Source organism: Macaca fascicularis, chromosome 9 (genome assembly GCF_037993035.2).
Source record: "Macaca fascicularis isolate 582-1 chromosome 9, T2T-MFA8v1.1".
NCBI lineage: Eukaryota > Metazoa > Chordata > Mammalia > Primates > Cercopithecidae > Macaca > Macaca fascicularis.
In genome coordinates this window covers 83,087,693-83,104,002 of record NC_088383.1, presented here as the reverse complement: position 1 = coordinate 83,104,002, position 16,310 = coordinate 83,087,693, and the positions used below count along the sequence as shown (strand labels likewise).

Below are 16,310 nucleotides of genomic sequence, written 5' to 3'. Positions count from 1 at the left end.
GGCGGATCACCTGAGGTCAGAAGTTCGAGACCAGCCTGGCCAATAAGGCAAAACCCTGTCTCTACTAAAAATACAAAAATTAGTGGGGTGTGGTGGCGGGCACCTGTAATCCCAGCTACTTGGGAGGCTGAGGCAGGTGGGAGGCGGAGGTTGCAATGGGCCAAGATTGTGCCACTGCAGTCCAGCCTCAAAGAAAAAAAAAAAAAACTATCTCGGAAAAAAAAAATTGATAAAAGGAAAGAATGAAGCATTTATCCTTCCTTTACTATTTAAAGTATACCTCAGGGTAACAAAGAGTGAGCAGAGGAAAAGCTCTCTATTTTAAAATATTTTAGAAATTAAACAGAGAAGAAATTATATTTTTTTAAAAAAGGTTATCAACATCTTCTAGCCCTTAATGGATCTAACCAATGACCACCAATTGCTACTAACAGACATTATGTCCCTCTGATGGATACACACAACATCACTTAAGAGGCAATTGTGCAAAAAAAAAAAAAAAAAACCTCAAACGTGAATCTGATGAAGCCTCTAAATGTAACTACTGATTTGTAGGAAACATAGGAAAAGAAGAACATGTTAAATGACACCACAAGTATGTAATCAACAAAATCAAGACTGAGGAAAACTACAGGATAACTTATTTTTTTCAACCAAAAAAGTACAAGAAAATAAGAGAAAGAAAAGAGAGGACAGAGAAGGGGGAAAAGAGAGAAGAAACTTTAGAAACTTAAAAAATTTGAGACCAGCATACTATGCAGACTTGACTTTGATCTCAACTCAAGCAAACTGTTTTTAAAAAGAGAAAAAAAATAATAAGATAATTGGGGAAATATAAAAACTACCTAGGGGTAGCTCTCCTCTTCCAAGTCATCCCCCACAATAACACACATAATATGATCTCTGCCTTGTCCCCACTCTCTTCTTCTTCCAAAGGTCTCTGGTTTATTTCTAAATACTTGCAGACTGTGGGATAGTCCCTTGAATTCAGAGACACGGAGCTCCACTAACCTTACTCCATGCCACTTGAGACTTCTTCAGCTTTCCTCCAAAAGTTTCATTATTTCTTCCAAGCTGTGATAGCCTCAACTTCTGTCCCAAATCATTTGTGTCTCCTTCTACAAATAAAGACTATATATGACTCCACCTAATGCCACGTGATTTTCAGTGCCTACCTATAGTCAGTTTACATTTCCCTGCTCAATTCTTAGGTTTGGCCATATCACTTGCCTAGACCAGTGAAATGTGACCAGAAACGTGACATATGCCAGTTCTGAGCAAAGGCTTTAAATGCATGTTTCCACTAGTTCTGTTGCTGTTTCCTTTGGTTATAATAAGAACTAGAGGTCCCAAATAAGGGTGTCTCTTCAGTCTGAATACTGGATGTAAAGAGAGGTAAGGCAGAGCCCCAGTCGATTATAACATGTAACATATGAAAGAAACAAACCTTTGTCATTGTACATGTTATCCGAACATGTTAGTGCAGCATAACCTGGCAAAAATACATGAGGATCAAAAGGGAATAAGAGAAATGTTATATTATTCACAGAAGATTTTTCCCAAAAGTAGCACCCAACTTCTTTTCCTTTAGAACTTGATTAATCTTAGTTTAGTAAAAAAAAAAAAAAAAAAAAAGAAATGAAAACATGGCTACAAATATCTGTACATGTATGTTCATAGCAGCATTATTCATAACAGCCAAAAAGTGGAAACAACCCAAATATCCATCAACTGATATAAAATATACATGTATACAATGGACTATTATTCAGTAGTAAAATGAAGTACCAATAAATGCTACAACTTTTTGCAATGTGAAAGAAGCCAGTCACAAAATACGACATATTATATGATTCCATTTGTATGAAATGTCCAGAACAGGCAAATCTATAGAGACAGAAAGGATATTAGTGTTTGCCTCGGCTGGATGGGTTGAAGGAAATGGGAAGTGACTGCTAAAAGACAGTTTCTTTTAGGGATGATGAAGAATTTCAACTTGTGGTAATGGTTGCACAGCTCTGTGAACATGCTAAAAACCATAGGGCTGTGTACTTTAATTGGGTGAATTACATGGTATGTGAATTATGCCTCAATAAAGCTATTATTTAAAAGTCTATGAATTAATGGTTTTAGAAAGTTAAGAAAACTGTAAAGGAAGTAACAAGTCAATTTTCTGACCTAAAGTTGTTCAAGCTTTCTTTGCAAACTGGAAGTAACAACCTCCCTAAAAAGCCCTAAGTACCTGGGAAAGAGGAGGCAAGTAGCAGACTTTAGAGAAAACATCAGAATAAAAGCTCAGATAAATTTTGCTTGAAAACAGATTCCAAACATAACTTTCAGATGATGTGGAATAAAAAACCAAATCCTTCAGAAAACAAAGAAAAGATAATGCAAAAAACCTTTGATAAATGTCAAAGCAACCAATCACTATGAGTTGTGCAGTAAAGTTATACTTCATCGTGGAGAGATGAAGGAGATACCTATCAAAGAGTGATATGGTCTCTATAATAAAAGTATCATGAGCATATACTACAGCAATGAAATCAAGAGTCAGATACGGACAGTTTTTCCTCAATAAGTAAATAACATGACTAAAAAATAGCAAGTCACTAATCTAATGAAAACAGAGAATGAAGACCAAAGGGCAGTAGGTTTGAGGATGAGAGCAAATCATGTAGTCTGCATAAGAAGATGAATTATCAACATGCTGTACAGTCGTAAAAGTGACCATTCTTCTGCCTTTAATATTCTATTCTCATCAGCAAGAAACAAGGGGCTTCAGATACGCTTTACATATTTGAAAACAATCCCTTATGTGATTACTATTAAAATTCATTTTCTTTTTGCCACTAGTGAAAAAAAGCTTCTACTTTCACATTTTCCACTTCCAAAACATGTAATGTTTTTTAACCTTCCTGAAGAATGTAAATTATATTTGTCTTTCCTTAATTAAACTATGTCATCACTTTAAATATCATTACTATACAGCAAGGCCCTCAGGAGTTAATGAGGTAAAAGTGTAGGACTCCAACCCTACACCCCCTACCAAAAAACCTGGAAAATGTAGTGCCAAATTATGAAACCTGAATAAAAACAGACGAAAAAGAGATATATTACTCTAGTTTTCTAAGACTCCTATTATTTTTGTTTGTTTGTTTTGTGGTAGGACCACTTAAAACAAGATATACCTTCTTAACAAATATGTTTAAGTATACAATACAGTGTTATTGTTAACTAACTATAGCACAGTGTTACACAGATCTCTAGAACTTGTTTATCTTGCATAACTGAATCTTTATGTCCATTGAGCAACAACTCTCCGAAATTCTACCCCCCATGAGCTCCTGGGAACTACAATTCTACCCTCTGCTACTATGATTTGACTATTGTAGATTCTTCTTATCAGTAAAATCATGCAGTATTTGACCTTGTAATTGGTTTATTTCACTGACACAATGTCCTCAAAGTTCATCCATGTTGCCATACATGGTAGGACTTCCTTCTTTTTCTAAGCCTAAATAATACTCCATTGTATGTATATACTATATTTCCTTTATTCATCAATGGACATTTAGGTTGATTCCACATCTTGGTTATTCTGAATAGTGCCGCAATGAACACAGGAGTGCTAACGTCTCTTCAAGATGCTGATTTCAATTCTTTTGGATAAATACTCAGAAGCAGGATTGCTGAATCATATGGTGGTTCTCTTTTAAATTCTCTGAGGAACCTTCATACTATTTTCCATAGCAGCTGCACCGTTTTGCATTCCCAACACCAGTAGGTAGACAAGGGTTCCCGATTTCTCCACATTCTCACACTTATTTTCTTTTTTGATAATAGCTGTTAGTCTGGCTTTGCCTTTGGTGACCTGCCTTTAGTGGATGCACTAAAAAGTAGACAACAAAACTTCTAAACTTGTGTAAAATGTATAGGCAAGACTGATTAGAGACCAATATACTAATGTAGGTCATGGTCTTCATGTCAAGTGAAAAAAAATCAAAGATACATTGGAAAAACAACAGTTTAGAGAATACTGAAGGGCATCCTTTCAGCCACGTCTGAAAGGCTATACACCCCAATACTAAGAAAAAAAGAAAAATCAAACAATTAAAACACGAATTCAGAATTGAATCTCATTACCTCAAGCCCTGTTCATTAAGGATTTATAAATTCAAATGTCTGAACTTTATTTTATGCAAATATTTAAAAAGCAAATTTATAAACATACACAATATCAAAGGAGATGTTAAAATATTTCATAAGAAAATCATTATTGAATAAATCCTCTTGTTATAGGTGAAGCTATGTACTTTAAAATGCTTTACACGATATTTACAAATCATTTTTACCTATTATAATACTACTGCCTCAAAAAACTAACACTTAGTAGTCTACTTTGTACCTAAACATATTCATATTAGGTAGATCAGCTTTGAATTAGTCATATTTTAAGGTCTTACTAGGGGTAAATGTAATTAACCCACTGAGAGGCCTGGCATATAGTTCATCTGTTATTTGGAACTATCCATAATAAATACATGTTTAACTGTAGGGCCAGGCATGGTGGCTCACACCTGTAATCCTAGCACTTTGGGAGGCTGAGGTGGGTGGATCACTTGAGGTCAGGAGTTCGAGACCAGCCTGGCCAACATGGCAAAACCCTGTCTCTACTAAAAATACAAAAATTAGCCAAGCGTTATGGCACATGCCTGTAATCCCAGCTATTCAAGAGGCAGAGGCAGGAGAATCGCTTGAACCCGGGAGGCAGAGGTTGCAGTGAGCTGAGATCGGGCCACTACACTCCAGCCTGGGCAACAGAGCAAGACTCTGTCTTGATGGATGGATGGATGGATGGATGGATGGATGGATGGATGGATGGATGGGTGGATAGACAAATGTATGTTTAACTATAGAAGGTAGCTTGGTTAAAAAACAAAAACAACATAAAACAGTTAAGATAATGCATTTTTCAAATAATATGCTTTTCCTCTGTATATTACTTTAAAATTGTAACACATATGAACTATTACATTTATATAAGATAGACTTCATAATTCCCATTTTATGGATGAGGACACAGACACAAAAACTGAGTAAAGTGCCCAAGATTCCCAGTCCTTAAGAGGTAGGATCACAGCTTGAACCCAGGTCTCTGGCTCTTGAACCTGCCAGACACTGTAGCTGAATCAGGACACATGAATGTCCATATTATCAGCTCATTTTGGTGCCATTTTATTCAATGCTCTGAATAGAGTTTATAATACTTTAGTTACATGAATTTTAAAGGCATGGAATTTCACAGTCATGTAAATTTTACACGAGCTACAAAGGTGTTGAAGGCAAAGTGATTCATTGAAAAAGACTGTGAAAAAGATACTGATGTTAATTGTGCTTTTATTTCACAGTTAAAAACTTCATTGCTAATTGTGTCACATTTTTCAGCCCTTTCCCTCATACTTTTCAAAGGTACTAAATCTATTATCCTGTTCACATTTTTAAAAATTGTTTTAGTAATAATAATACTGGCCAGGCATGGTGGCTCATACCTGTAATCCTAGCACTTTGGGAGGCCGAGGTGGGTGGATCACGAAGTCAGGAAATCGAGACCATCCTGGCTAACACGGTGAAACCCCCGTCTCTACTAAAAATACAAAAATTAGCCAGACGTGTTGGCGGGTGCCTCTAGTCCCAGCTACTTGGGAGGCTGAAGCAGGAGAGTGATGTGAACCCAGGAGGCGGTGGTTTGCAGTGAGCCAAGATCGCGCCACTGCACTCCAGCCTGGGCGACAGAGCAAGACTCTGTCTCAAAAAAAAAAAAAAAAAAAAAGACTACTACTACTGTTTCTGCCACATGATTGCTTTATTAATTCTCCAACAAAATCATCACCTGCGACAAACTGATAATGGTCCTAAGAAAGAAAAACGAGAGAAGAAAGGAGGCAGGGACAGGGTAAAGACTTCATTTTGGTGTTTAAAATACAGCCTAATTTATCATTTTTCTAAAGGTATTAAATAAGACTGATAATTTCTAAGGGAAATATTTTCCTTCCTGTGTTGAAATAATATGCCAAATGGCTACCAAGGAAATATACTTATTTAGGTACATTCATTTCTATATGGATTCCTACTGTGAAACATGTTGTAAGAAAATGGAATGCATGAGAGACAATTAAGGTCAGAATCAGTTTTACAAATTTTGCCAGTCTGCAGATTTCACCTTTTCTATCTCCTTTCTCCCAAGTAAGGTAACCCCTAAAACATCACCAGCAGCTGCACATCAGTAACCCACTTACTACTGAAGTTAAAGCCTGTTTGTGCTCACTGAAACTAGAACAGCTGTTTTTTGTATAGGATGGAAGCTTTAAAAACCTGCCAGCAGCCAGACGCAGTGGCTCACGCCTATAATCCAAGCACTCTGGGAGGCCGAGGCAGGTGGATCAAGAGGTCGGGAGTTCGAGACCAGCCTGACCAACATAGTGAACCCCAGTCTCTACTAAAAACACAAAAATTAGCCGGGCGTGGTGGCGGGCGCCTATAGTCCCAGCTACTCAGGAGGCTGAGGCAGGAGAATGGTGTGAACCCGGGAGGCGGAGGTTGCAGCGAGCCAAGTTGTACCACTGCACTCCAGCCTGGGCGACAGAGCAAGACTCCGTCTCAACAACAACAACAAAAAACCTGCCAGCTCTTTAATTCTCCTTCCACCCACAACTGCCAATATAGTATATTCGTTGTTCAATTCTATATTTTTTAGAGTTAAAGGAAAGGGGATCTTTTTATTTATTTATTTATTTATTTTTGATACAGGGTCTCACTCTAACTTGGAATCAATTCTTATGGATAAAAAGATCAAACTTTGAACCCAAAGTCTACAAGACTATTTGAGAAACATGAGTTGCACAGCTGTAGATAACAGCAATAAAAACAGAATAATGGATAACAATTACTGAGTACATACTACATAACACCCAATATGCCAAGTGTTTCAAATGATCTTCAAAATAACCCCTGGAAGTAGATACTATTATTATCCCCATTTTGCAGATGGGGAAACTGAGTCTTAAAGCTAAATGATCCATGAAAAAAAGCTTAGCTCTTAAGTGACAAAGAAAGATTTGAAGACAAAGGGCCTGAGAAATATGCTTAGGCCTTTAATGGCCAAGTTCCAAAAGCTCTCAACCTAAAGGCCACAGGCCATTTTTAATACTTTCAAAATCTAAATGAAACAATCATTTAAATGTGAAATTCCCTAACTAAAATTGTAGGTTTTTTAGGGGTTTTTTGGGGGGCTTTTAGTTCATCTTACGTCAATTCAGGATAGATACTATATGCTGCCCTAACTATAATCTTTTGCTAAAAACTGGAAGGTAAATTGTTAATGATTAAAGGTTTTGAGCAAAAACATTTTTGTAGTGTGAAATTCATAGTGGAAAAACAATTTAAGAGATCCTTTCTGTGAAAAGTTTGGGAGACAATGGACTAAATGACCTGCATGATCTATGATGGACCTAACATGTGAGTTTCTGCTAAAGGCTTCTATACCAGAAATGTGCCTGCCCCACCCTCACTCCTGTCCCTTATTCCCTCCCTCTGAATACCACACTCACAACAGACCAGCTGCTTTTTATTCTTATGGGCAAGCCTAAGAAACTGAGATTGGCTCTCACCAGCACGAGCTGAAAAAGCTAAAACTGACTCAATATTATTCTTTGCTGTGAATCCTGAGCAATTTTTTTTCCCATTTATCTGGTTTCTTCCCATTACTTTCAGATTCTCCTGGATACTTGTTGATTAATTTGCCTTTGACAACTGTCGTAGTTCTGCCCCTTCAACTCCTAACATCTCCTGGTGACTGCTTGGAGTATGATCATTGAGTCTCCGTCCTAGCATCCTCCGGGATGTGGATCATTTTGATGGATTAAGAAGTATCCGACCACCAGGGTCCACATGCTTGTGTTTCATGGGCACTGTTTTCCCTATTCTGCTTCCTTACTCATTCCACTTGAGCTGCTACAAGCCACACTCCGCCACGACACCCTTTAATTGATCACTCTGTTATGGCTGATTTTGGTTGAGGTATATTCCACAAAATGTTATGAGTGCCCTATGGACAAAAAATATAATATCATACCTAATGTATAAAGTCATTACTTGTTTCTGTACTTTTCTGGCTATAGACAACCACCCAAATTCCTAGAGGATGTTATATAGGAGATATATAGGTACTGAGACTACAACAATAAAACAGGGCAGACAACATTCCTGCTCTAAAAGAACTTACATTCTAATTGGAGGAGGAAACAGAAAACAAGAATAGCAGCCAGGGGTAAGTACAATGCAGAGAACTGCAACAGGATGACCCAGGAGTGATTAGGTGGTTAGGTGAGATTGGGTAACAAATGAAGGAGTCACCACGGAATCTGAACAGCATTAAGAAGCCAATGCAGGTGAAACAGTTGCTCATTCTGAAACAGGGAACAGCAGAATCAACTACCCTAAGGCAAAAAGTAGGCTGACATGTTTACAGAAACAGAACAAAGGCCAATAAGACTGAAGTTTAGTGGGCCAGGAGGATAATGATAATAAGATGAATTTGGAAAGGCAAGCAGGGACCAGCTCACACAAGGCTTTGTGGGCAAACATGAAATTTAAATCCAAGTGCAAGGAAAGCCACTGGAGGGAGTTTTAAGTAGTTCTCTCATTTGTGTACTAAAAAGGCCACACTGCTTGCTATGCAGATTGTAACAGGTCAATAACAGAAATAGGGGGCCAGACACAGAGGTGGCTCACACCTATAATCCCAGCACACTTGAGGCCAGGAGTTCAACACCAGCCTAGGCAACAAAACAAGACCCTGTCTCTACAAAAAAATAAAAATAAAATGTTAGCCGAGTTTGGTGGCACAAGCCTGCAGTCACAGTTACTCCAGAGGCTGAGACAGGGAGGATCACTTGAGCCCAGGAGTTTGAGGTGAGCTATGATCATACCACTGTACACCAACCAGCATGAGTGACATAGCAAGCTCTTATCTCCATTTCAAAAAGCTTCCTCAGGTGATTTTTAGCAAGGTATACATGTTCCTCCTTAGAACCAGACAAAACAAGGGAGGATGCTAAGTAACATAAAGGAATTTCACAGTAAGATGATTGGAAATTCAACGTTTTAGAGATGGACAAGTATTTTCAGGGTTTGAGCTGAATGGGATTGGAACTTTCATAGCAGAGCAAAAGTTCACAACTTTAGAGTCTGTAATAATGGCTCTGATTATTTAACCATATAGCTAATTATATATCTAATTATGGTAGCTTGTTTAAAAAATTACTGGGTCCTACCCAGAGATTCTGATTTAGTCGGTCTGGGGTAGGAACTGAGAATGTTTGTTCAAGAAGCATCACAGAAGATTTGAGCATAGGTTGTACAAACGATTTCAAGATAAATAGTGTAGAGTCACTTTTGAGAATGCAAAACAAACAGGAATGCAAATAGAGCTTTTAAATACATACTAGATAGCCCTCATCCCTGCCACAGTACCCACCCGCCGCAACACACACATAATCTGAAACAGGCCTGACATAAAGTCTTAGAGGTGCGATTCAGAATCAAAGGCCTGACATCCATGAAAAGGCAAATGTGTACAATCTTTCCCCCTGCCAAAATTTAACTTAGTCTTTCTTCTCTCCAATAAGAACTTATTGGTATCCACACATTCTCAACAATACAGCAGTATCCTTCTATTTAATGGTTGCTAATTTGGCAGGTAAGAAAATTTTTATCTGGATTTCTTTAATAATCAGTGAGACCAAAAACACTTTCTTAGGGTGACATTCCAAAATTTATTAACATGTGAGTGTACTCAGTCTTCCTCCTCTACTCATTCTGCCCTTCCTAAAGAGGAAAGATTTGCTGCGACTAGGTTGATCAATATAATAAAGGAATAAAGAAGGAAATGTTGATGAGAAGACACCTTGTTGGCTGGGATTTAGGAAGAAAGCTTTAGAGTTTGATCAGTGAGAAGCTCCCGGGCAGCAGGAAGAAAGGAAAAGAGAAAAGGAACTTGTAAAAAATATTAATGTGGTTATGAATTAAGTTCCCTTTAATACACTCTTTGAAGACAAATGGAATTCCTTTTTAATTCCTTCTGGTTTTAAACTATGCTTCTTGAACAAGCCCCAGTTCTGAACTTGCACCAGGTACTTTTCTGGATTCGCTGGGATTATATCCAGGTCATTTTCCTGGCCACCTGGAAAAGCCTAGCTGCTTTTGTAAATTTTCTGTTGATATCCTTTGCACATTTTTTCTTCTGAGACTTATTTATTTTAATAAAATTTGTTTCTTAAGGCTGTTTTAGGGTCACAGACAAACTGAGTGGAAAGTACAGAGTTCCCATTTACCGCCTGTCCCTACACAGACACAACCTCCCCCAATATCAACATCCCACACAAGAATGGTATATTTGTTACCATCAATGAACCTACAGTGACCCAATATTATCAACCAAAGTCCATAGTTATTAGGGTTCACTCTTGATCTCTTGATGTTGTACATTCTACCATTCTTGACCTATGTATAATGACATGTATCCACTATTATAGTACTGTACATAATAGCTTCATTGCCCTAAAAATCTTGTTCTCTGACTATTCATCCCTCTCTCCCCTGTAACCCATAATAATGGCTAATCATTTTACAGTCTCCATAGTTTTTGCCTTTTCTAGATGTCACACAGTCACAATCGTACACTGTGCAGCCTTTTCAGGTTGGCTTCACTTACTAATATGAATTTCAGGTTCCTCCATGTCTCTTCATGGCCTAATAGCTCATTTTTTTCTAGTGCTAGTATTTCATTGTCTAAATGTACCTTAACTCATTTATCCATTTACCTACTAAAAGGCATCTTGGTTACTTCCAAGTTTTGGCGATTATGAATACAGCTGCTATAAACATTTGTGTGCAGATTTTTGCGTGGACATGTTTCAATTCATTTGGAAAAATACTGAGAAGCATGATTGCTGGGTTAAATGGTTAAGAGTACGTTTAGTCTTGTTAGAAACTACCAAACCATCTTTAAAAGTGGCTGTGCTAGCCGGGTTCGACAGCTCATGCCTGTAATCCCAGCACTTTGGGAGGCTGAGGCGGGTGGATTACCGGAGGTCAGGGGATCGAGACCAGCCTGGCCAACATGGTGAAACCCCGTCTCTACTAAAAATACAAAAAAGTAGCCAGGAGTGGTGGTAGACGCCTGGAATCCTAGCTACTCAGGAGGCTGAGGCAGGAGAATCACTGGAACCCGGAAGGTGGAGGTTGTAGTGAGCTGAGATCGCGCCACCGCACTCCTGCCTGGGTAACAGAGTAAGACTCTATCTCAAAAAAAAAAAAAAAAAAATTGGCCGTGCCACTTTGCATTCCCACCAGCAACGGATGAGTTCCTATTATTTCATATACTGCCCAGCATTTCGTGTCATCAGTGTTCTGAATTTTGGGCATTCTAATAGGTATATGGTGGTATCTCATTATTTTAATTTGCATTTTCCTGACAACATATGATGTGGTACATCTTTTCACATGTTTACTTTCATCTACAAATCTTCTTTGGTGAGGTGTTTGTTAAGGTCTTTAGCTTATTTTTTAACCAGGTTGTTTATATTCTTACCGTAGATGTTGAAGAATTATTTGTATATTTTCAGTAGTAGTCGTTTATCAAATATATCTTTTGCAAATATTTTCCTCCCAGCCTGTGGCTTGTCCTTTAATTCTCTTCAGTGTCTTTTGCAAAGAGAAAAAAAAAAAATTTAACTTTAATGAAATTCCAGCTTATCAAGTCTTACTAACGACTTTCTAGATACTACACCAAAGACACAATCTTGGATTGTACCCTGCCTGGTGTAAGGTCTGTGTCTTGATTGATTTCTTTTGCAGGTGAATGTCAGGTTATTCCAACATTATTTTTTGAAAATATTGTATCTTTTTTCCATTGTATTGCCTTTATTCCCCTGTCAACGATCATTTGACTACACTTACAAGGGTCTATATCTGGGCTCTATTGTGTTCCACTGATCTATTTGTCTAGGGCCATACTGCCTTAATAACTGCAGTCTTACAGTAAGTCTTTAACTTGGGCAGTGTCAATTCTCCAACTTTGTTCTTTTCCTTTAATACTGTGTTGACTGTTCTAGATCTTCTGCCTCTCCATATAAACTTTAGGATCAGTTTCTTGATAGCCACAAAGTAACTTGGTAGGATTTTGACTGGGATTGCATTGAATCTATACAACAAGTTGGGAAGAACTGACATTCTGATGATGATGTGTCTTCCTATCCATGAACACAAAATATTTCTACATTTATTTAGTTCTTCTGTTTTCTTTCATCAGTTTTGTAGGTTTCTTTACATAGATCTTGTATATATTTTGTTAGATTTATACCTACACATTTCATTCTGGGGGTTGCTAATGTAAATGTTTTTAATTTATTGTGTTTTTAATTTCAAATTCCACTTGTTCACTGCTGGCAATATAAGAAAGTGATAGTGGTTTATAAGTTCCAGAAGTAATTTTCTTGGTTCTTTTTAATTTTCTTCATAATCCTGTCATCTGTGAACATGACAGTTTACTTCTTCCTTTTCAATCTATATACCTTTTATTTCCATTTTTTGTCTTATTGCATCAGCTAGGACAGAATGATGCTGAAAAGCAATGGTTAGAGGGGACATTCTTGCCTTGTGCTTAATCTTTGCCGGAAAGGTTCCAGTTTCTCAACATCAACTATGGTATTAGCTGTAGGGTTTTTGTAGATGTTCTTTATCAAGGTAAGAAAGTTCCTCTCTCTTCCTAATTTACTGAAAGCCTTCATAACGCATTAGTGTTGGATTTTATCAAATGCTTTTTCTGCATCTATTGATACAACCCTGTGATTTTCCTTCTTTAGCCTGTTAATGTGCTAGATTACACTAATTGATTATCCAATATTGAGCCAGCCTTGCATACCTGGGATAAATCCCACTTGGTTGTGGTATATAATTTTTCATGCATTTTTGGATCAAATTTGCTAATTTTATGGAGGATTTCTGCATCTGTTTGTAAGAGATGTTAGTATGTACTTTGCTTTTCTTGCAATATGTGTTTTTTGAATTAGGATAATGCTGGTCTCATAGAATGAATTAAGATGTATTTCCCCTACTTCTGTCTTCTGGAAAAGACTGTGAATAACTGGCATAACTTCTTCCTTAAATATTTGGTAGACTCACTAGTGAACCCATCTGGACCTGGCACTTTCTGTTTAGGAAGATTATTAATTGTAGATTCAGCTTCTTTGCTAAATACAGGCCTATTCTGATTGTCTATTTCTTCTTGTGTGACTTTTGGCAGATTGCACCTTTTAAATAACTGGTCCATTTCATCTAGGTTATGAAATTTATAAGCAGAGGGTCAGTCATAATATTCCTTTATTATCTTTTCAATATCAATGGGATCTGTAAAGATGCTGCTTTCATTTTTGATATTAGTAATTTGTATCCTTTCTTTTTAGCTGGTCTAGCTAAAGGATTATCTATTTTACTAATCTTATTAAAGAACCAGCTATTGACTTTATTGATTTTCATTTCATTGATTCCTGCTCTAACTTTTATTATATTTCTTTTCTTCTACTTACTTTGGATTTGATGTGTTCTTTTTCTGTTTCCTAATGTGGCACTTTAGATTACTGATTTTGGATCTTTTTTTTTTTTTTTTTTTGAGACAGAGTCTTGCTCTGTCGCCCAGGCTAGAGTGCAGTGGCACAATCTCAGCTCACTGCCAGCTCCGCCTCCTGGGTTCACACCATTCTCCTGCCTCAGCCTCCCGAGTAGCTGGACTACAGGCACCCACCACCACGCTATTTTTTGTATTTTTAGTAGAGACAGGGTTTCACCGTGTTAGCCAGATGTCTCAATCTCCTGACCTCATCATCCGCCTGCCTCAGCCTCCCAAAGTGCTGGGATTACAGGCGTGAACCACGGCGCCCAGCCGATTTTGGATCTTTCATCTTTTCTAATAAATGCATTCAATCCAATAAATTTCCCTCTAAGCTCTGGTTTCACTACATCTCACAAATTTTGATAAACTGTATTTTCATTTTGATTTATTTCAAAATATTTTTAAGTGTTCCTGATTTCTTCTTTGACCTATGTATTATTTAGAAGTTGTTTAATCATCCACATATTTTGAGATTTTTCCAGCTATCTTTCAGTTACTGGTTTCTATTTAATTTTATTGTGCTCTGAGAGCAGATATGGCATGATTTCTAGTTTGTTAAGGTTTGTTTTATGGCCTAGAATGAAGTTTATCTTTGTGAATGTTCCATGTGAGCTTGAGAAGAATGTGTTATCTGCTGTTATTTGGTGAAGTAGTCTATAGATGTCAATTATACCCAGTTGATTGACAGTGCTATTAAGTTCAACTATGTCCTTATTGATTTTTTGTCTACTGGAGTTGTTTCTGATAGAGGAGTGTTAAAGTGTCCAATTATAATAGTACATTCATATATTTCTCATTGCAGTTCTATCAGTTCTTGCCTCATATTCTGATGCTTTGCTGTTAGGCCTATAGATATTAAGGACTGTTGTATGTTCTTGGATTACTTATCTCTTTGGCATTATGTCCTATTTATCCCTGATGATGTACAGTGCTCTGAAGTCTATTATTAATATAGCTATCCTCAGTTTATTTTGGTTAATGTTAGCATGATATATCTTTCTCCATTCCTTTACTTTTAATATTTGTGTCTTTAAAGTGGGTTTCTAGTTGATGACGTATAGTTGGGTCTTGCTTTTTAATTCACTCTACTAATCTCTGCCTGTTAATTGGTATATTTAGACTACAGATGTTTAAAGTGATTATTGATATAGTCTGGACTAACATCTATCATATTTGTTACAGGTTTCTGTGTGTGGCCCCTGTTCTTTGTTCCTATTTCTGTCTTTTACACTTTTTCTGCCCTTTGTGGTTTTAACTGAACACGTTATATGATTTCATTTTCTCCCTTTTCTTGGCATATCAATTATACAGTTGACCCTTAAACAACATGGGTTTCAACTGCACAGGTCCTCTTATATGCACATTTCTTTTAACTAAATGAAGACAGATAATACAGTATTTGACTGGGCGTGGTGGCTCATGTCTGTAATCCCAGCACTTTGGGAGACCGAGGCTGGTGGATCACGAGGTCAGGAGTTCGAGACCAGCCTGGCCAACCTGCTGAAACCCCGTCTGTACTAAAAATACAAAAATTAGCCAGGCGCAGTGGCAGGCACCTGCAATCCCAGCTACTCCAGAGGCTGAGGCAGAATTGCTTGAACCAAGGAGGCGGAAAATGAAGTGAGCTGAGATTGCGCCACTGCACTCCAGCCTGGGTGACAGAGCAAGTCTCCGTCTCAAAAAAATAATAATAATAATAACAGTATTTGTGGGATGTTAAGACTACATATATGTAGGATCAACATTCTGTATACACAAGTTCAACAGGGCCATCTGCATGACTTGAGTATGTGAGGATTTTGGTATACTCAAGGAGTCCTGGACCCAACTGCCCATGTATACAGAAGAATGCCTGTTCTCATCTTTCCCTTCCTTCCCCTTCCCCTTCTTCTTTTTCAATTTTTACTTCTCTCAGTGGTTTCCCTGGAGTTTGCAATAAACATTTACAACTCATCCAAGTCCACTTTCAAATAATGTTATACCACTTCATAAGCAGTCGAAGTACCTTATAATAACCAAATATTCCTAAATCCACTCTTTCATCTGTTGCATCATTGCCATCATTCATTTCACTTATACCTAATTACATGTATAGATACACACACATACACAAACCCACAGAAGTATAATCGAATACATGGTCGCTATCATTATTTTAACAAACTGTTATCTGTTAGATCAATTATGAAAAAGGAATATAAAAGGTTTTAAGATTCAAGCTTCTGACCTATATTATTTTCCTTCTCTCTGAAGAACTTTTTTTTTTTTTTACATATTTCTTACAAATCAGATTTGCAATAAATTCCCTCAATTTTTGCTTTGAGTAAGTCTTTTTTACATATTTCTTACAAATCAGATTTGCAATAAATTCCCTCAATTTTCGCTTTGAGTAAGTCTTTATTCTTCCTTCACTTTGGAAGGGTAACACAACATGGCAGGATATAAAGTTCTAGGTGGTAGGCTTCTTTCTCTCAACACTAAATATTTCACTCTATTCTCTTCTTGCTTGCATGATTTCTGAGGAGAAGTTGGATGTAATTTTTATCTTTGCTTCTCTATAGGTAAGATATTTTTCCTCTCC

The 16,310-nt window shown here is 37.3% G+C and overlaps 1 protein-coding gene across 25 annotated transcripts in view; it reads right to left on the bottom strand.

The window, feature by feature from the left end:
* Positions 1–16,310, bottom strand: part of JMJD1C (jumonji domain containing 1C) — a 365,022-nt gene that overhangs the window by 339,051 nt on the left and 9,661 nt on the right. Inside the window, exon 2 of one of the 25 annotated variants that reach the window (XM_074002015.1) lies at positions 11,651–11,763. The exons of the other annotated variants lie outside the window; for them this stretch is intronic. The gene's annotated coding sequence lies outside the window, so the exon portion shown is untranslated. The remainder of the gene's footprint in view (positions 1–11,650; positions 11,764–16,310) is intronic. 25 annotated transcript variants of the gene reach the window in all.